Source organism: Macaca thibetana, chromosome 10 (assembly GCF_024542745.1).
Source record: "Macaca thibetana thibetana isolate TM-01 chromosome 10, ASM2454274v1, whole genome shotgun sequence".
Lineage (NCBI taxonomy): Eukaryota > Metazoa > Chordata > Mammalia > Primates > Cercopithecidae > Macaca > Macaca thibetana.
This window is the reverse complement of record NC_065587.1, coordinates 76201823-76222860: the sequence shown is the minus strand read 5'-3', so window position 1 is coordinate 76222860 and position 21038 is coordinate 76201823. Positions and strand designations below refer to the sequence as shown.

Genomic DNA, 21038 nt, shown 5'->3' with positions numbered 1-21038 from the left:
AGAGCATCAGATTTGGAAGAGAAGTTTGAGAAAGTGTGCTTGCAAAAGGGGCTTCACATCATATCTCTCCCAGAGTAGAAACTGTTCATGTGGAGCTAGAGATGTTCTGAGCCAATATAAGTATTTCTTGCTCCCTGTCTTCCTATACAATGTGTGGTGAAGAAGGCTTTGAAGAGTGGTCCATGCTGACATGGGCTAACTAGAGCATGGCAAAGATAATGCCAGGAGAAATCTAGACAGAGAGAAAACCTGAGACACAAGGGGGCAGGAAAGTGGAGAAGCCCCCTTTAGTTTATTGTGCCACTTAAAGTTGTGTGCAGTTTGGCCAAAAGAGGGCTGGTGGATCTAGCAGGGCTGGCTGGTTAGAAATAAAGAGGACATACCATGGCTGCTGCTTCTTTGGCTATGGCTTTCAAAGAGTAGGTTTGGAACATGGAGATTCAGGATGCATGGAGGCTAGGATGCTGGGAAATACAGTGAGGATAAAGAGAACCAAGGAGTAAATATCAGTAGACTTGGGTAGACTTTGTATGTGAAAATGGATTTCAATTTAATCCCCAAACCATAATGACAGATTTAGAATTAAATGCTTTCAAGCCTTTTAAAAGTGAATTTCAAAGTGTTACCAGTAAAGTTTGTGTTTTTTTCCTTTCCATTTGGCAATGAATTTGGTGGAAAATTCAGATCAGTGCATTGACCATGATATGACAATGACAAAAGCTTTAGTTCACCAGCATTGTCATTTCTTCCAGCTAATGACATTCCAGGGCCTGAGAAGCCAGCAAAGTAACTGATGGTTTGAAAACAATAATGTGCATGGTGGGATTAAAAGACATTTGGGCATCAGTGTTGCTATTCTATCACCAGTATTGTTTCCACCAAATTTGTAGTCTGTATATGAGTCCATGCAAAATGAATTTCTGTGAACCCAAAATAACATAAAATCATGGCAAAAATTTATGTATTTTTACAACATAGAATAATTTCAAAGACGGTAGCTCCATGTAGAAAATGAATGTGAATATATTCTCAAAGTAGAGCCATGACTTAAGGGAAAAAAAGCCACCATTTATCATGATGCAAGACTTTAAAATATACTTGATCATCGTGAAAGTCAGCCAGCCCTTATGGATTACCTTTGTGTGATTGCCCATAATCTATCCCTGAAATACACTTTTTCGTACATCAAATTTTATTTTATTTTTTGCTTTATTTTTTCACTATTTCAAATTGTCATCATTATTTTTTGTAACACTCTATGCTGTGTATTTCATCTTTACATCATTTCCAATACTGGATATATAAATTGTATAAAAACTTTTAGAGAGTTCTATTTTGTTTTATGTATTTGTTTTGCAAATTTGACTACACAAAGTTGTATTATTGTGAAGCTGAGTTTGTGTGAAAGCATTGTGTGCATACATAAAAATGTTGAAACTTCTTTAATAAATGAAGAGGTATCCTTTTTATACATCTACATTTGTGAAACATAAAATTTCTCAAGATCTCATCTCTTTGGGTGAATGCATATGCTGTGGTGACCCATCCCAGTTTTTGATTGATTTCATCAAAAGACTTAGGTCGTCCATTGTGGTATTTCAGATGACTGCAACTAAATAAGCAATTTATTTGTATATGTAGTTTGTCTCCTTCTGCTTTGCCTGTGCAACTGTAATTAGTATATCTGAGTGTTTATGCTTGCAAAAATATGTATGCTATTATTGCCTGTTTTATGACATAAAGTAGCCTATAAAATGTTCTGTGGTTTTTGTATGTTTCTCACATAAATTCTCTTTTAGCAATGTAAAGAAATGTTTTTAAAGTATTTTAAAATTATTTTTCCCAGAATTTTATTTTCTTTTGGGATTTCAACATTCAGGATTCTGGTGTTCAGGGATTGTGTCTTCTGGGACTATTATCAGCTCCCCTCAACAAAAACAGAAGAGTCTAGATGTAGGATGGCCATTTTTGAGTACTGAAAGAAAAGAATTGTCAACTCAAAATCTTATTTCCAGTGAAAATATCCTTTGAGAATGAAGAAGGGATCAAGACATTATGTTATGAGACTGGGATATTATTGAAGGCTTTTGTTTTAACTGGCTTCTTCTGATAACGCTTTTGCAGGGGAGGGTGAGGTACCACTTCATTACTGCTAAGTGGAGGTAGAAGTCCAGGATTCTCCCTAAATTTCCACTGATAACTGAGGGGAAGGCCATCATTACAGAGGTCCAGCTATGGTTTAGGAAACTAACAAATGATGTCAAGGCAGCAGGAACAGCTCTCAGGAGGTCTTAGGGGCACTAGGCTTGTTACTCCCCTAAGCAATAGTAGTGAGTGGAGTTACTGATACCTAGAGGTGCTGTGGCCGTGGGCAGAGGGATGAAGTCACTGCTCCCTTGCTAGGGAGAGTAGGTGTGCATTATTACTGCTCTCCACATCCTCCACTACCTCCATGGTGGAGGGATGACCTTATTGGTGATGAGCAGAGATGAAATTCTTGATTCTCCATGGGCCTCCTCTCATACCACCCAGTAGGAAGACAGAGGGACACCTTGTTACTTCCAGGTAAGAATGGAAGTGCTGGCTCCCTATTTGGTCTTCACTGGCATGGTAGGAAAAGAGGAAACTTGTAATCACTCAGCAGGAATGAACATTTTGGTTCCCTAGTTAGTCTTCTCTGATCATCCAGCAGGTGTTCTGAGGTGCCTTGTTATAGCCTGGTGAGATTGGATCCTTCAGTTAATCACTCAGCCTTTGCTGGCATGGGGATGAGGGGTGGGCATAACTTTTCTCTGGTGTTTAGCTGGAATAGACTAGATATTCTCTAAAATATTTTATTTTATTTTATTTTTGGTCTCATTAGGCTGCCTTTTACTTCGGCTAGAGAGAACAGAGTTTTGTTATGGCTTTTTTCTGTCTGCACATATTTTCATTAATTTGTTTCCAGCTTTATCACCTCCAAATTTTGTACAAGGAAAAAATATACCCCCAAACTAGAAAATTATATCATGTTTCCTTTTTGTCCTGAGTTCCTTAGATCATTTACATTCTTCTTTCCACCTTTCAGAATCTTATGCCTGCCTATCTATCTATCTATCTATCTATCTATCTATCTATCTATCTATCTATCTAACATATAGCTATCATCTGCCTGTATATCTATTTATCTATTATATCATCTGTCTATCACATTCAGGCTTTAAAATCATACTTAGGAATAGGGAAAAGTATGTCTACTTTCTTTCCCCAGAATCTGAAGTCTGAATTCCATTTTTAAAAGAAGTTGCAGAACTTAAAAGTCAGGTATTTTTTTTATGTTCCATTTGCCCCTCTTGAAAAATAATCTGTGTTTAATCTTTGCCACAGAAATTTGTCCTCTACAAATTGCAACTCCTGTGCTTCCATGACCTCTGGCTTCCCACTGAGTTTAGCTGCAGAATACACCTGCAAAAGACTTGGAATTCACAGGACAAAAATGTTAGGGTGATTATTTGCCTTGCTCCCTCCCTGGCAGGCCATGGTTCTAGCAGTGACTCCATTGCCTGCCCATGGCCACAGCACATTCTCGGTATCAGTCACTCCACTCACTACTCTTGCTTAGTGGAGTGACAAGGCTAGTGTTCATAAAGCTTTCTCCTGACTGTTCTTGGTGTGTTCCCATTCCTTGTTGGTTTCTTCAACCATACCCAGACCTTTTAAATTTGTTATTTCATAAAACTCTCCACAAATATTTGTTATCTTCTGGGAAACTGAATGACTTACCAAGAAACTGATTTTTTTTTTCCTCTGCCTCTTTTTGGAGCAATTGAAGGCAACCTCCAGCAGCTCTAATTGATGTTGGTCAAATGCAAGCAGGAAGTGAGGAAAGGCATATTAGTTAATATCCTCCAACAAATCTGTCACTGTATAACATGCCTAGACCTTTTTCTCTAAGGTTCAGCTGATTCCCATGTGATCACTGACTAAGTTAATCATGTGAAGATCACATGGATCATGGGAGAAATATTATTAAACCCTTCCCAGTTAAACTTCGGGGAATCCTTGCTCAAATTAGCCTTGTTGTTGAAGTAGCTCTAATTTGTGTAGTTAGACAAATAAATATACAGTTATCAACATAAATATAGATGCAGAGGATGTAGATATATTTATCATTGATTAAAGAGCTGATTTTTGCCTCTGTTTAACTTCTGAAGATATTCTAATACTGTCCTTTATCCTTTCATTTTCCTGATGTAAAGAAAAAATGCTCGGTCATTGCTATCTTTGATCAGACTCATTTAGAAAATCATTTCATAGACTTGTCACTTCTCTAGTTCTCTTTTCTGTAGAATACATTTGGTCACTAACATTTCCTATTCTTCTGCAAAATCTATTCTCTTTTTTTCCCAGCAGTGAAGCCACTTTGCTGAATAAGGTGATGGGCGACTTGTAAGGAGATTTGAATGTGTACATTGGCTCTAGTTCATAAAAATGGTCTGCTGAATATATGGACTATGTGTACAGCTGATTTTCATCTTAGGTAATAATGGGATTTTCATCTTTCGTTACTATGGGAACTGAACCATAGTGCCATATTAAAGTGCAAGACTGGTGCTAAGAACTTTGGCCAAATCAGTAAAACTGGTGAAATCCCCATCCATTTGGAATCTGTCTGTGTGCAAAACCACAGTTCAACTAGAGGACAACGTAGAGGCATTAGCAGAACATGTAATGAGGGTGACCTGGGGTTGCCACATATCCATTGAGTTTCAAAAGAATACCGTGATCCTAATTCTGTGAAGAAAGAGCTTATGAATGTAAGTTTGGAAGGCTGGGGAAAATAGAGCCAAAAGACCCAAGAGCTATTTCAGTTATTCTACATGTCAAATTAGCGGAGTCTCTTCACCTTTCAATCTCAGATCCTTTCTCTTAAAGGCACTCCTAATTTATATCAATTTTAACTTTTTATGAAAAATATTTTCAATGGCTAATCTATAATAATGTTAATATATCTCAAAAGATGAAATGATATTTTTTATTTTCATTTTGTGAAATTTTGATATTTCTTATATATATACCTCAGAAGGAATCCACAGTGGTATCCGTTTATTTGTGTGATTTGGCAAGTATAAGCGTATTCTAAATTTTTCCGTAATGTGATGGAGTGATTAGTAAATAAAAAGTTATCTAGGGAAAACAACTAACACTTCTGAATTCTTACAGTCCTATGTTTATCATAAGTTTTTTTTTTTTTTTTTTTTTTTTGTTTGTTTGTTTTTTGAGACGGAGTCTCGCTCTGTCGCCCAGGCTGGAGTGCAGTGGCGCGATCTCGGCTCATTGCAAGCTCCGCCTCCTGGGTTTACGCCATTCTCCTGCCTCAGCCTCCTGAGTAGCGGCAAAAGTAGATAGAGAAATGTGACAAATGAGTGCAACTAATATTAATTCTTCCTGGGACTGGTGTTGCTTAGAAAAGAATTCTTGGGAAATGTAGGCTTGTCTTTACATGGAAGATATTTGCACATAGAAAGAAGATGAGAGAGGATATTTCAGGCTTGTGGAGCTCTTGAAGAATTGCAAGGAGGGCAATTTGGGAGAGAGAGCACTGAAGATGAAGCTGAAAAGGAGCACAGAGGCATGGCGTGGGTCTCTACATAGTCTGCAGTGATCCAGTTACATAAAGAGCATGACGTTGGAAGACAGAAGCAGTTCTAGGCCTGGATTCCTTACTGACGAATTGTGAGACTTACATTTTCCTTTAGTCTGTCTGAGCATTAGTTTCCCCTGTTGTCAAAGAGAAGGGAATTGGATGAGATGTATATTAGGATTTCTTATAGAACTGAAAATATATTATTCAATGCCATTTTTCAGTAACCCGTAGAGAAGTAATTAAAGGGTTTGAATTGGGAAATAATGAAATGAAAACAGCATTTCAAGAAAATAAAGTTGCCTTATTCTACTAAGTATATGAACAAGGAAGCCTGATGCATGGAAGCAATGATTCAAGGCCCAAATATTCTCTCAACCCTATTCATTGTTTTAGCCATTGGTGAAGAGAAAATAAAAATATTTCCTCTGAAGTTACTTACCATCACATTTTGAAATAGAGAACATCAAAGAAGTCCTGCCTGTTTCACATGTTCCTTTTTTTCGTCCATTTGTTATTAAATGAGGGTCTGTATTTTTTGGAGAAATGTAGCCCAACTAACACACTAAGGGTATTTAAGACATCTGTTCCAGGGACTGTGAGATGAAGTGTCTATGCAGTTCATCAGATTGCCTGACCCAGTGTGGATCCCCAAGCACTGCAAGGAGTTGGTGAAAATCTGAAGTTGACAAGGAAACATCAAAGAGGGTACCATCTAAGTAAATACCGGGAATGAAACATTAGCATTTGATCCAAAGCCTAGCCACTTCTTATAATGAAAATCTTTCTATTTTTCAACAACTCTTATTTGCGTTTCTAACATTTCTTATTGTTGACTGGCTCAGACACAGGGTGGATTGAATGACCATATCCTAGGGCCTTAGACTCCTCTACTTTGTCTGAGAGAGTCACATTATGGGATTTCTTGACTTTCCTTGTTGCTTCCAACTATTCTTTACTGTAAGGGGTGACATAAGCAGATGACTCTGTAGGATGACCATGAGACCACTGATAGAGTTTGCAATTGTCCTTTCTATGGCACTATCTCTTGAAACAAAATGCCATCAAATTCTATAGTGGTTCAATTTTCAGCTTTGTTTTTTATGCTGCACTTACATGATTTTTGAAATCTCTAACTTTAGGAAAACAAAATTTTAAAATACTATCTCAAGCAGGCTTCATAAATAAAATCTTTTAGCTTGATTGCCCCTTCTATGGAGATCAAGGCTGAGGAGTTGCTAATGGTACAGGAAGTCAGGTTTTTCTTGCCTTTGTTCCCACAGGGTTTACTTTCCTTTGCTTGCTCTTGATGTGCCAGCCCAGCATGGCTACAAGACCTAGCATTCTTCATGTTCAGGCTCGAGTGCCTGTGACTCTGACGTAATTGTAAAGAAGTCTAATTCCCCACCACTGGATATGCGCTGAGTCTTGCTGTTCAAGATCTAATAGCCCTCATGTTGTCCCTGGAATGATCCCTGAAGATCATTTTTTTCAATCTGTGTGTTGGTTTCTGTCTCAGTTTCTTTATCTGTTTCCTCAGTTCTAAACTGGAAATGGTGTGAATGATTTCTCTGAGATGTGACCTTTCTCTTTAGCTCCCTCTCAGGTAAGATCAGACTCCTCTCTTCATCTTCCCACTCAAGGCTGTAATGCCCCTCCAACACTGGTGGATTACTGGCAACACAGTGGCTTGTTGCTCACCTATCTACTCACCTCCACCATTGTACTCTACTGATCAGATCAACCTCTCACCAGTTCAAGCTAAGCCCAATTTTACCTGCTCTTCTTGTAAGCTCAGAACTGGAGACCATTTCTCCCCTTTCTCTCCTGCTCTGCTACTGAGATCCCAGCCAGTGACACCAAGTAGGTGGCCAAGTCCTCATGTGATCAATAACAGGTCAGTTTCTCTCCTCCCTATCGATGTTTTCCCCCATCTTAACCCTCTAATAGTCAAGCATTTGTGACCATAGGAACACAATGTGTTGCCGTGGTTCTATAACTTCAAAGTCCTCTAGTGGGTTTTAGTGGAGAAAATAAATAAAACTGGGTGTTCTAATAGAATAGTAATTGAATTAAATAGATATTACATCAAATATGAGTCTGTCAGTACAGCCCACATGGTAAATAAAGAATTCCATAGAGGAAAAAAAAGTTTAATCCTTGGTCCCCTAACTTTGGTCCTCACACCCTGCTTTGGAATCTGAATCAAAATGTACTTTCATCAAGAAATGATGTCAGGACAACTGGATATTCACATGTAAAGGAATCAGCTTGGACTCCTACACTATTAAGAAAAATAAACTAAAGTGAATTAGCAACCTATATATAAGAGCTAAAACCATAAAACTCTTCAAAGGAAACATAAGGGAACATCCTCATGTCTTTGGATTTGGCAATAAATTCTGAAGTATGATCCCAAAAGCATGAACAACAAAAGAAAAAAAATGGTAAGTTGACCTTCAATACATTAAAATTTTCCATCCATCAAAGGATATGATTAAGAAAGTGAAAAGACAACCTAAGGATCAGGAGAAAATATTTGCAAATCATATAGCTGAACAAGGTTAATAACCAGAATATATAAATCATCCCCACAACTCAACAACAAAAAGACAAACAATCCAGTTGAAAAATGGGCAAATTATTTTAAAAGGCATTTCTCCAAAGAAAAAATACAATGGCCAAAAAGCATGGCAATAGTAATAATAACAACTGCTGGCAGTGATGGGAAGGTAAAATTGTCCAGCTGCTTTAGAAAGCAGTTCCTAAAAATGTTAAATACAGAATTACCATATAAACTAGCAATTCCACTCCAAGGTAAGTAAAATAATTGAGAATTAAAAGGTAAAAACAGATACTTGTACACTAGTTTTCACATCAGCATTATGCACAACAGCCCAAAGGTGGTAACAACCCAGTATTCATTGATGGATTAATGGATAATCAAGTGGGGTAGATACATACAATGTAATATTATTCAGCCATAAGAAGGAATGAAATATATGATACCTGTGGCAATATAGGTGAGTCAGAAAGAGATTATGCTACATAAAGTAAACCAGATATTATATTATCCCACTTTCATAAAATGCCTACACATAGGCAAATTTATAGAGATAGAAAGTATATTGGAGGTTACTAGGGGCTGGAAAGACTGAGAAATGGGGATTGCCACTTACTGGGTATAGAATTTCTGTATGGATGATGAAAAAAGTTTAAAAATAGATAGTGGTGCTGATTGCACTATACTGTGAATGCAACTAAAGCCACTGAATTGTACACTGAAGGATGGTTATAATGGCATATTTTCCATTATACATCTTTTGCCACAATAACATTTAAAAATTATTATATGCCCTCTGAACACAAACTTACTTTGGGATAGATCAATCATTTATTTGTAGCTTTCATCTCTGTAACAATAAAATTTAAAAGTCATAAAGACTCATACACATTGTTCTGATTTGTCTTTGGTGCCTGGGGAAGAATCATAGTTCCTCTTTTGTCTTGCTCCTCACTCTCACACCATTCTATTATTTTCTTCTTTCCTAAGTTCTCATGAGCAATATCACTCTATACCCAAAAAGTGGCAATTCCCCATTTCTCACTCTTTCCAACCCTTGGTAACCTCTAATATACTTTCCCGTCTCTATGAGTTTGCCTATGTGTAAGTATTTTATAACAGTGGAATAATATAATATCTGGTTTATTTTACTTAGTATAATCTCTTTCAGACTCATGGAGCACAAAGGTGTTCAGCCTTGAGCTGGGCATCTGAGGAACTGGAGAAAGAAGGATGCTGAAATAGGAGTATCAAAATGATCTTTGTGAGTTACTACTCAGCCCAGGTCTCCTGGAGTCTCACTGGTACTTTGAATTCTATTTCTTATTTTACCCCAAGAAGACAGACTAAAGAAACAATGCAAGGAAATTGGAGTCCGGCTCCTCTGGTTTCTAAACAAATTTATGTACTGTTTGCTTCAGTTTTTGAGGGGCTGAAAAGGGAGAGTTGGAGAATATAGATAGTCTGTTGAAATCTTAACAGTGACACATGATGGAAATTTAGTTTCTTTTACACTTTATTATTTTCTCCCAACACTAAGCCATCTTGGCATATTACTGGAGGTGGATGCTGAGATATAGCATAAATGCTGAATTAATTAATTGTAATCAGTGATACTGCAATAGATTCCATATGACACTGAGGTCTTTGGCAAAAAACCCGGTTGTGTGCAGTTCTTCACAGCACTTGTAGATTAGTTGTTAAACAATATAGCCTGTGTTTGTGCCCTAGGATCCCTTTCTTGCGGTTCACAACATTTCCAAAGGGGAAATTGTAGAGCAATAATGTAGATAAAAGGAACTTGAATGAGTAGAGGCTGAGATATATTGGGTTCTTATTTTCCTATGCCCTGTTTTATCCAGAAATCTCACCTCAAGAAGAAAGAAAGTACATGAGAACCCTTTTACCAACTTGTGGAAACTTCAAAGGTAAAAGCTTCCCCTTCAGAACAGGGAGCTTTCAGAAGGAGTCACCCGTGTTGTTGCATTTTGGACAAACTCTAAATTACTTCCTACTCGCTGAACTCCAGCTTGAGGTATCTGGGAGATCATATGCTTATGCCCAAAGATGCTAGATACATGTCAAGCAGACATGTTTGCATAATCATCATTACCTTTACAATAGTTCAATGTAATTTTTCCAAATGTTTCATTTATTTTATTCCAGAGATTGTGACAGTTAGTATTTTGAAGTACAAGCCTACATCTGTAATCCATTTATGAACTCTCTCCAGTGCAATCGTGAAGAGACAGAGAGGAAAAAACGGTGGTGGTTGGGGGGGAATTATTTGGAGAAAAAAAATGAAAAACAAGCAGAGGGAGAAAGAGCACATCTGCTTTCTTAAGAAATCATGGAACCTGGCCCCTTTTCAGTGGGGTATTTTACTACCACATGGCTTTAATCCTACATCTGGGCCTGTTGTTTTATGAAATATTTCCCACAGATGATGTCAATTATAATTTTTGTCCCGGTCGTCAATTTACGGACTCTTGGAATAAGACAAAATGAAACAACCAGAAAAAGAACAACTTATGTGGTCTACTCTCTGACAAAATTATAGCTGTGTGATACACATCTAAAATCAATAACTCTGCTAATGATTAGCAGAACACATTGCTTGGTTTATGAGCAGAGATGGGGCCCACACTGTGCACATGTTTGGCTCTGGGTTGCATTTTTTGTTTGCTGTGTATTTACCAGCAGATGTCTCATCGTTCATTTAATGCTGCTTCTATGAGCCAGTAGTCAGCCCGTGTCTGTGCGACATTTATAAGTCATCTGCCAGCAATACAGGTGGAATGCTTTTATGAAGCCTTTTTTCGTTCTTTCTGCAGTGATGATCTACCAGAGAAATCAGGGATAATTCTTTATAGAGTTATATGGCTATTAAGATGTGGCGTTCTGATCTTGTGTGTAAAGTTTAAGAAATTTAGATTCCAGCATATGGTTTTTCAGAATCGCTTTGAAAGAATCATCTGTGGTGTTCAACTTTAGCAGCTGGTCTGAGGGCAAAAGGTTTTCCTACGAAACAAAGAAACTCCATTAGTCCTAAGTAGACCCAAAGTTTTGACAGGAACAACTTCTCTTCTTATTTATAGGGACACTTTTAATTTAGGGAGATAAACTGAATTTTCTTTTTAGAAAAAAAAAAAAAAAACTTTCTTCATAACTACAAGATTTTGTAACTAATACAAAGCCAGATAATTGGGTACTTTTAAAATGTTTGGAGGGTAAAATTGTGCTGAGAAGATGCTGCCTCTTTTGGTTTGCCAGAGCAGGAACTAATCTTACAGAAGCCAGTATTCTGGCCATTGTTTTTTTTTAAAATAAGAAAGAAAAAAAAGGAAAGATGAAAGAATTTCAGAATATTTTAAATTCTTATGATTAGTGTGTGTATGCACATGTGTGCATGTGTGTTTGATACAATTATTTGAATTAATTTTGGAAATTCAATGTGGATTTCAACATCCAAAGATTAATGTACATTTAATGATGTTTATGTTTATTGGTGAGACTTTTCAGATGTCATTTTATTTCTTGATATGATCCCTCCATTTTGTCATGCATTTCACTGTTGACTAGATTGCCTTTCCGATTTCTGTTTTTCTGGGTTCTCTCATAGGATTCCTCACTTTACCCACAACTGTCCTAGGTAGAGAGATCTAGGAGGGGAAGAGGCTGGGGATGAAGCTTCAGGCACATGTGATTTATTAAAGGTGGGTCCTCAGGCAGCAGGAATGGCAAATTTGGCCAGGCCAGGGAGGGGAACTGAACAAAGAAGTGGTATGATGTGCGTTCTGACTTTAGCCTGATCCCACAGCAGGCTCTGGAGGGTAACCTCAGTCCTGACTTGAGGCAAGGGAGCAGGGCAGGCACACATCTCTCCTTGATAGTGCTTCCTGCTCAGCCAAGGGCAATTCTCCAGAGAAGAGCTATGAATCTTTAGTAGCTAACACAGATAGCATGTGGAAGAAGGGTACAGAACTTCTAAGGAGGACGTGGGCAAGGCATCAGTAGTGTCCACTCCAACGACTAACAGTGTGAGAGAAAAAGATAGTCCAAAGACAGATCTGTTGAAAGAAACTTCGCCTTCATTGGCCAAGTCCAGAGGCATTTGATTGGAACTGCACAGATATGTCACCTCTTTCCGAGTATCTCCCCAGTACTGACAACTGTGAAATGGTCTAGGAGACATAGATGGGGGTTGCCCTGAGGCTCAAGACAATGAGTCTGATGGCTCACACACCAACAAATCCTTTCACTGTTGCTGAATGGTAAGTTGTTCTGCCTTGTAACATGTACTTTTTAAAATTGGCAGTACTTTTTCATGTAAAACCAGATGAGAGCTAATTGTGTACCTTGAGAAGGAGAGTATGAAATTATACCTTCACAAAATCCTTCAGAAAGACGGCACCAAGTGTAGCTACAGCAGAATTAATTGCTTGATGTAATTTCAAAGGAACTGTGACATAGACTCATTGGGGCCAAATGTCTTATCCACTGTGCTAGAATTTTCATCTTTTTCCCATGAGTTAAGGCTTTGTTACCTCAACAGTACTCTTTTAAAATAGATATGTCATGGGTGGAATTATAACTGAGCGCCAAGGTGGGCAGAGTGAAATAAATATTGTAGGGTTCTGTGGACTTGGGCACTACTCACAATTCCTGAAGCTGGGGAAAATTTCCATATTTTATCTGTGTGCTTATTTTATTATATTACTTCAAGTTAAAAACTTAGCTATGACATTAAAAACAGCTCATTATGGCTAGTCTTATGGTTGTGAGAATAAAGTATCTACCTTCCCCCCTATTTTTTAACTACCAGAATTTTCAAAAGGATTGTCTGCACTCTTTTTCTCCCCTCTCTGGCCAGTCTCTCACTCCCTCTTTTATTTTCACATTTTGTATTTATTGTTTATTCTTTCAGTAGACATTTAACGGGCCCTGTATTAAGTGCTGGATTTGTCAAGTGTAAGAAACAGCTTCCAAGCAGATAATCATGACATAATCTTACCAAGCTGCTATAGAACTTAGTATAGAAATCTAGAAAAGAAAAATGAAAATAATGCAAAGACAGAGAGCACTCAAATTTAAGAAGGGCACAGAAAGATGATAATTTTTCCAAGGAATGAAGAAGAGGAAGGCAAAAATCACATGTGCAAAGGTGCGGAATCCTAAAAACAAGCCACAAAACTGGACACAACACGGAGGAGGCAAAAGATGAAATCAGTAGAATAGTTTAGGAATAAACCATAAAGGATCTTTTCAAAGGGCAAAGGTATTTGGGCTTTCTTCCACCGAAACTGGGGAATAGCAAAGGCATAGAAGTTGATCTGTTTTCAGGGTGATGATTCCAATGGTTTTCTGGAGTCAAGCAGGAGTTAGCACACTTTGAAAGCCTTACTGGCATGCAGCCACACCCATGCACTTACAGATTATTATGCCTGCTCTCTCATTGCAAGAACAGACCTGAGTTCTTACAGCGCAGAACTTACAGCCTGCAAAGCCAAAACTGTTTACTATTTGGCTCTTTACAGAAACAAAGCTTGTGGACCCCAGCATTAGAGTTAGGAGAGGTTTATTTGTTGAGATACCTACCAGAAAACTTCTGCGATATCCGTGGACATGGGGAATTGAGTAGATGACCCATGGCTCTAGTGTAGGGTTCCAGGGGAGGTGACAGATTCAGGAGATACTTCCATGATGAAATTTAAAATCTATGTGGACTAACTGGATATTGGAGAGTAAAGAAGGGGGCTAAGTGGGATTTCCAGATTTTCAACTTGGGCAATGAATCTGGTAGTTGATCATGATGATAATTGTAGAAAGAGGAAGAACTTGGTGAAAGGAAAGGGGAGAATACATAACAAGTATAATTTTGGGCACGTTGAAAGTGAAGTGTTGATGAAATACCCCAGAGCTCATCACTGGTTGGCAGTTGGATAAATGAATCAAAAGAGATACAGATTTGGGTTCCCTTGGGTTTCCTTTGCTACATGAGTGCTCCCTGCCTCAGCAACACTATCATTCTTCTGCAATACTCTATACAAATCCTTATTGTAGCATTGCTATATTACATTGCAGTTATCTGCTTGGAAGCGGTTTCTCACCTTTGATTATGAACTATTTGCACATAGCACTTCATGCAGAGCCTGTCAAACAAATTGAGTACAGAAAGAATATTCTACCATCTCCCACTTATGATCTCATATGTGTTCTCATCCATGTCCTCAGCTTTAATTACAATGTCAGTGATTCACAAATATGCAGCTCCAGCCAGACTCCATCTCTGTATGACATCTGTCATTTTTCAATGTCCTCAAGCTTTTGTATACCTCCTCCTCTCCCCATTATAATTATTCTGTGTTTTGTCAATCCTGCCTTTCCCAGGTAGAATTCCCAACCTACATGCTCCATGCCCCCATGCTGCTGATGTATGAATGTGTGTGGCTGGCTCCCACCAAGTATATCTTTTCTCACAGCATGCGAAGGTCTGTGGGGATATTGCAAGGTTGTGCAGTTCTTCCGCTAACCAGGGTGGTGGATATCTTTGCTTCTCAGAAACAGCTGTAGTAGAGGCTCTGGTATTCGCCTTCTGGCTGGGTGATGGAGTTGTTCTGAAATTTCCCTGGACCAGGTCCCTATTAATTGTGTGGCATTCAAGCTTGGCTTCTTGACTTCCAAAAATTTTGGCAAGTAATTACAGCTCATGTAGCTTTTCTCTTTAAACTAGCCAGAATATCTATAACTGAGTTTTCATTTATATCACCTCAAATTTAATCTCTAGTCTTGTTTATGCCACAGATCACCTCACTCATTGTGATCCATCTATATTCAACTTCTTAAGGTCCCTCAGACTTCCCAGCCTACCACAGGGCCTTTGTGCCTGCTTTTCTCTGTGGTCTGGGATACTTTTTCCAACCACCTATTCCCAAACCCAATGCATCATTTAGCTTCTGCTATTTTTGTATACCTCATCTTAGCTATTACTTGTTCTGAAATTTGTCTGATTCTCCTGGCTGCATCAAACTTCCCTGTGAAGATCTTTTATGTACGGTTACTTATCTTAGTTGTAATTTTCATTTAGGTATATGGCTATTGCATTAATACCTTGCAATATTTTACACTATAAGCTCTGTGGAAGCAATGCTTACTAATTTATCCCAAGAATTTAGAATAGTACCTGGCACATATAGTTGCTTCATAAATATTGGTTGTTTTGATAATTGGTAAAGATTTTTAGAGTTCAAACAGTTGTCATTGCTTTAAGTTTCTGTTATTTTAATCTTAGGAGAACATTTAAGAACCTTTATTCTTGTTTTACAAATAAGTTTATGTGTGTGTATACACATGACGATATATAGCTTACATCTCTGGTCAAGATTATCAGGCTAAATAATTTGAAATCACAGGGAGTCAAAAATGTTTATAAGTAGATATGCTCTTCCTTTAAGGTTATGACTGAGAAAGGTGCATCTATATATTTTTAAAATTTTATTTAAAAAACTATAAATTACATATATTTTTGAAGCACAACATGAGGTTTTTATGTGTTTATTGCATTGTAGAATTAATAAACTAATATGACTATCACCTCATGTACTTGTTTTTTTTTTTTTGAGGGTAAGAGAGTAAGATACATCTATATCTTGAGGTGGTATGCAGGACAAATTAAGAAAAGGTAATGGGGTGACCTACTATGGGCTGGAGGAGGGAGAGTACACAAATTCAAAGAAAGAGAACATGATTGACATCTAAGCCACTGGAGAATAAACCGACTAGTAGTTTCTCTTAAATATATATGAAAAGCATTATTTATAAGATATATTTTGAAGAAAACTCTCATATTGGTTGATTCCATTTCTAAAACAAAGGCTCATTTAATACAAATAACCACCATCTAGTTTGTCTGCTTAGGGAATCTCCAAAGACTAACTCTATGGACATCTGCATTTGTATGGTTACAAGAGTTCCATACTCATACCCTTAAACAAATTTTTTTAAAGATCCACTTTTTAAAAAGATCCACATTGTCCTATCACATATAGTCCCTTCTCTTGTACTACATTACATTACAAAAATATTCTGAACACATTAAGTCATGTATATATTTTGAGTCTTGGGCTCTACTCGTATCTTGATCTGAAAGTCTATGCATATAGAAGAGACATTGTTTACTCTGAGAGTAGCACTGGGAGATCTGGTTTATCTTTTCACTTTCCTCTTTAAATGTAATGAAAACTTCCCAGATGAATGACAAATACTCATGTAACCAGACATAAATTTAGAAACAAGTGGGGGAAAAAATGACTTTAAACCAACTTTGAACTGTCCCAAAACATTAAGGGGTATGCAGTGCATTCACTGGAATTAGTAAAATTTGAACGAGAAATATTTAATTATACTCAAGAAATACAGTGGTGAACCCCTTGGTCAAAAAGAGATGACTTTGAACACTGTTCCCTAAAGAAAAACAAAAATCGTATTATAAGTTATGCTTACTTAATATTTATTGTCACTAATAATGTCATCAGAGCCAGACTTAATTCCAGCAAAGAAGTCCAGAGTTAGGGAAGTTTTGCATTCTTGTGTCTATTACGGGAGAGATAAAACAGAGTGAAGCTTGTAAAGGGGCTTACATGCATCATTTTATTAAAGAAGGGCCAATTTGGACATATTTGGGATTTGTTATTTGTCTTGAACTATTTACCAAATGCCTTGGAGTTGGAAAACACTAAACCTAGTTTGATTGTGTGTTTTTTCCTTAATTTTTAAGCCCAAGTGATGCCTAGGAAAATTTAATCCATATGTTTCAGAATCGTTTACACTTAGCTCATCAAAATGTTTTGTAAGAACTATTTGATGTTCAAGATGTCTTTTAAAGACACTTTTCTTAGAAACAGGAAATTGTTCTTTGTTTTGATATTGTGTGTGTGTGTGTGTGTGTGTTTCTTTTTGAAGGATAAACAACCTAGGAACCCAGAAAGAATAAAACAGACTTTAAAATTTTTACCAATTCGGGTTAAGCCGATTCTGTACCCAAAGAGTAGCACATTCTGACAGTTAGAATTTTATCATAGTTTATTGACTTAGAGTACTGGTATCCAGGATTCCAGTCAGCTGATTAACATCAAATAGGTGTTCAATGATTGTTCTAGAAAAATATAAAAGCAAAGCTGTTGTTGAAAGACATAGAAAACACAGTAATAATCATAAGCAGAATAAAAATATTGTTAAGCATGATTTCCTAATACAGGTACCAATCTTTATTGGTTTTATAGACGAGTTCTAATAAATACTAAATAACAAAATGGGCAAAATATATTCAGGAAATCTCCAGAAGAATGAATAGACAATGCTAATAAGTATATTAAAAGTTATACAACTACACTAATATTCAGTAATACATTTTGCATATTGTTGGCAATTTTCTGGGGAAATAGGAAATGTCATATGTGGTGTTACTATAAATTGGTCAAGTTTTTATCAAAGGGAATTTGATATTATTAAATTTTTAAAAAAGAAAGTGGCAGTCCCCCATTCTGTTTGTCCAACCTAGAGCAATTGTCATAAGCAAAAGAAAAATTCCCAAAAATATACATTACAACATTAACAGTGAAATAAAATGTTTCAAAATAACATTTGTCATAAAGGCAGGGGAAACAAAATTATTTAAGAGATCAAACCAGTAGAGGTCTCAAACAGGAGAAAGATTTCTGGAAGAACTTTGTCAGGGAAAGGGTATCTGAAGGGCTTTTTATCATATTGTTTTTAGAGAAAAATATTCTCTCCATAAAAAAGCTTACACTAAATTGAAACATTGAAGGAAGGAATGCTGCTCCCTACGGAGGTCCTGGTAGGTCCACTTGACATCATGATTCTAAGAAGTCCCTTGCTTTTTTTTTTTTTCAACATTTATTTTAGATTCAGAGGGTACATGTACAGGTTTGTTACAAGGGTGTATTAGGTGATGCTGAGGTTTGGGGTGTGATTGAACCCATCACTCAGAAATGTAGTTTGGATGTCGTCACCTGTAAATCTCATGTTGAATTGTAATCCTCATTGTTAGAAGTGGAGCCCAGTTGGAGGTGTTTGAGACATGGGGTAGATCTCTCATGGCTCAGTTCTAGTTCTCGTCCTTATGATAGTAAGTGAGTTCTCATGAAATCTGATTGTAAAATGTGTGTGATACTTTCACTCCCCAACCCTGCTCCATCTCTTGCCATATGACATGTCTGCTCCTGCTTTGCCTTCTGCTGTGAGTAAAAGCTCCGTGAGGCCTCCACAGAAGCTGAACAAATGCTGGCACCATGCTTGTACAGCCTGCAGAACCAAAAGTCAGTTAAACCTCTTTTCTTTATAAATTGCCCAGCCTCAGGTACTTCTTTATGGCGATGCAGGAATGGCCTAATACACATAGTGTTGGGTACTATGCAGATAGTATGCAGATAGTCAGCATAGTACCCGATAGGTAGTTTTTCAATGCTTACTCTCCTCCCTGCCTCCCCTATCTTAGTCTCTAGTGCCTATTGTCCATATCTTTGTGTCCACGAGTACCCAATATTTAGCTCCGACTTATAAGTGAGAACATGCAGAATTTGCTTTTTTGTTACAGAATTTTACAATTTTTTTTTTTTTAGAATTTTGTTTCTGTGTTGTTAATGACAACGGTCTCCAGCTGCATCCATGTCACTGCAAAGGACATGATTTCTGTCTTTTTGTTGCTGCATAATATTCCATGGTGTGAATGTACCACATTTTCTTTACCTAATCCACCATTGATGGACATCTAGGTTGATTCCATCTTCACTATTGTGAACAGTGCTGCAATAAACATAGGAGTGTAGGTGGCTTTTTGGTAGAACAAATTACTTTCCTTTGGTTCACCTGCATTCAAACATGGGTCGTAATAACTTGGTGCTGGAGTTTGTTGTCTTCTAGAGAGTGGCTCACACACCAGAAAAGCATCTCTTTTTTCCCCTCAAACCATGGAGACTTGTCCCAGTGCGGAATAATAAAAATCACTGTATTTTCCCATTGAATCTTCAGAGAGTGGAACCACCTCTTAACAGTACTTAGGGAGTTGGAAGCTTGCACTTTCTATATCAGCCACTTGCAGATGTACTGACAGTGCTTTTGGACAAGGATCACTGAAGCTTCACTAACATCTTCCTACCACCAAGATTTAAAATTTCAACAAGAATCAATCAATTTACAGATCTTTTGGGATCAGATACCTGGTTGATGACTAAGAAAACCATTTTACCCTCCAACTCCAATATACCACCTGGTAGTTTAAACCTTACCCACTACATTTGTTAAACATCAGGCATCCTGGGGATGCTGAAAAACGATCATCCCTGGATCATCTGTTTCCAGGGAATGAAGCTGGTGAGCTGAGGCCTTGTGGTGGAACACGGACACTACACTCTGAACCCTGGAAGCAGGACCCTTTCTTTTGAGAACTGTTATTCAAAGCTACTTGAAAGTTAGTCTCTAAAACCAAAAACCACAAAACTGCTCTTTGCATGGAGCAACTCAGGTGAGAACTTAAAAACAAAAATTATAGGCACAGACATTTCCTTAAAGTTCATCTATTTCCTTAAGTCTATTCTATTCTACTTTGTCTTCCCAATCCATCATTTTAAGGGAGGAGACCACCCCTCATATTGTCTTATGCCCAATTTCTGCCTCCAAAGAAAGAAGAAGTAAAAACTAAAAGGTAGAAATGAAATCCACAGGTAGACAGCCAGCCCTGTGCCGCACCCAGGACCTGGTAGTTAAAGATCAATCCCTGACCTAATCGGTTATGTTATCTGTGGATTACAGACATTGTATAGAAATGCACTGTGAAAATCCCTATCCTGTTTTGTTCCAATCTAATTACTGGTGCATGCAGCCCCCAGTCACGTACCCCTGCTTGCTCAATCAATCACAACTCTCTCACACGCACCCCCTTAGAGTTGTGAGCCCTTAAAAGGGACAGGAATTGCTCACTTGTGGGGCTCAGCTCTTGAGACCAGAGTCTTGCCGATGCCTCCAGATGAATAGACCCCTTCCTTCTTTAACTCGGTGTCTGAGGAGTTTTGTCTGCGGCTTGTCCTGCTACATTTCTTGGTTCCCTGACCGGGAAGCGGGGTGATTGGCAGATGGTCAAGGCAGCTCCTTCGGCCTCTTAAGCCTGCCCTGTGGAACATCCCTGCGGGGACTCCGACCAGCCCGAGTGACTTGGATCCTGAGAATGCTCTCGGACAGACATTTGCCCCAGTGGGACGCCTCGCCAGAGCAGTGTGTGGCAGGCCCCCATGGAGGATCAGCATAGTGGCTGAACACTGGGAAGGAACTGGTACTTGGAGTCTGGACATCTGAAACTTGGTAAGACTAGTGTTCAGAACTTGCCCACTCCATTTGAGTGGAATCATGGCCTGATCACCCACGGCGTGACTTTATCGGCACTTTGGTTTTGGTTTTGGTTTTGACTTGGTTTAAATTGCTTGATGGGACTGGTCTTGGGAACTTGCCTACTCCATTTGAGTGGAAGTGTGGCCTGATCAGCCACGGTGTGCCTGTACTGGCACTTTGGATTTTGCTTTTGACTTGACTTGGATTGCTTGATACTTTGGTTTGATTTTGACCTGACTTAGATTTCTTGATACTCTGATTTTGGTTTTGATTCTGGTTTGGCATAAGCTGTAAAAGTGTGTGTGTCCCCTTTTTACCCATTCTTTGTTTTGTGGTGTGTGTGTGGTGTGAGCGTGGTGTTTTGTCTTGAGGAAACATAGGTCAGGCACAAAGTAAGCCCACCCCACTAATAACTATGTTGAAAAACTTGAGAAAGGGATTTAAGGGAGA

General features: G+C 38.1%; 1 long non-coding RNA gene across 4 annotated transcripts in view; it reads left to right on the top strand.

Annotated features, from left to right (window-relative positions):
• Positions 1 to 1821: 1821 nt before the first annotated feature.
• LOC126929054 (uncharacterized) overlaps positions 1822 to 21038 on the top strand; it is a 65094-nt gene continuing 45877 nt past the window's right edge. For 2 of the 4 annotated variants that reach the window (XR_007717050.1, XR_007717048.1), the window contains exons 1-2: positions 4956 to 5219; positions 5361 to 10114. This is a non-coding gene — a long non-coding RNA (uncharacterized LOC126929054). Of the gene's footprint in view, positions 4797 to 4955; positions 5220 to 5360; positions 10115 to 21038 lie in introns of those variants that run through there. The other 2 variants (XR_007717052.1, XR_007717049.1) reach the window with 2 other exon arrangements.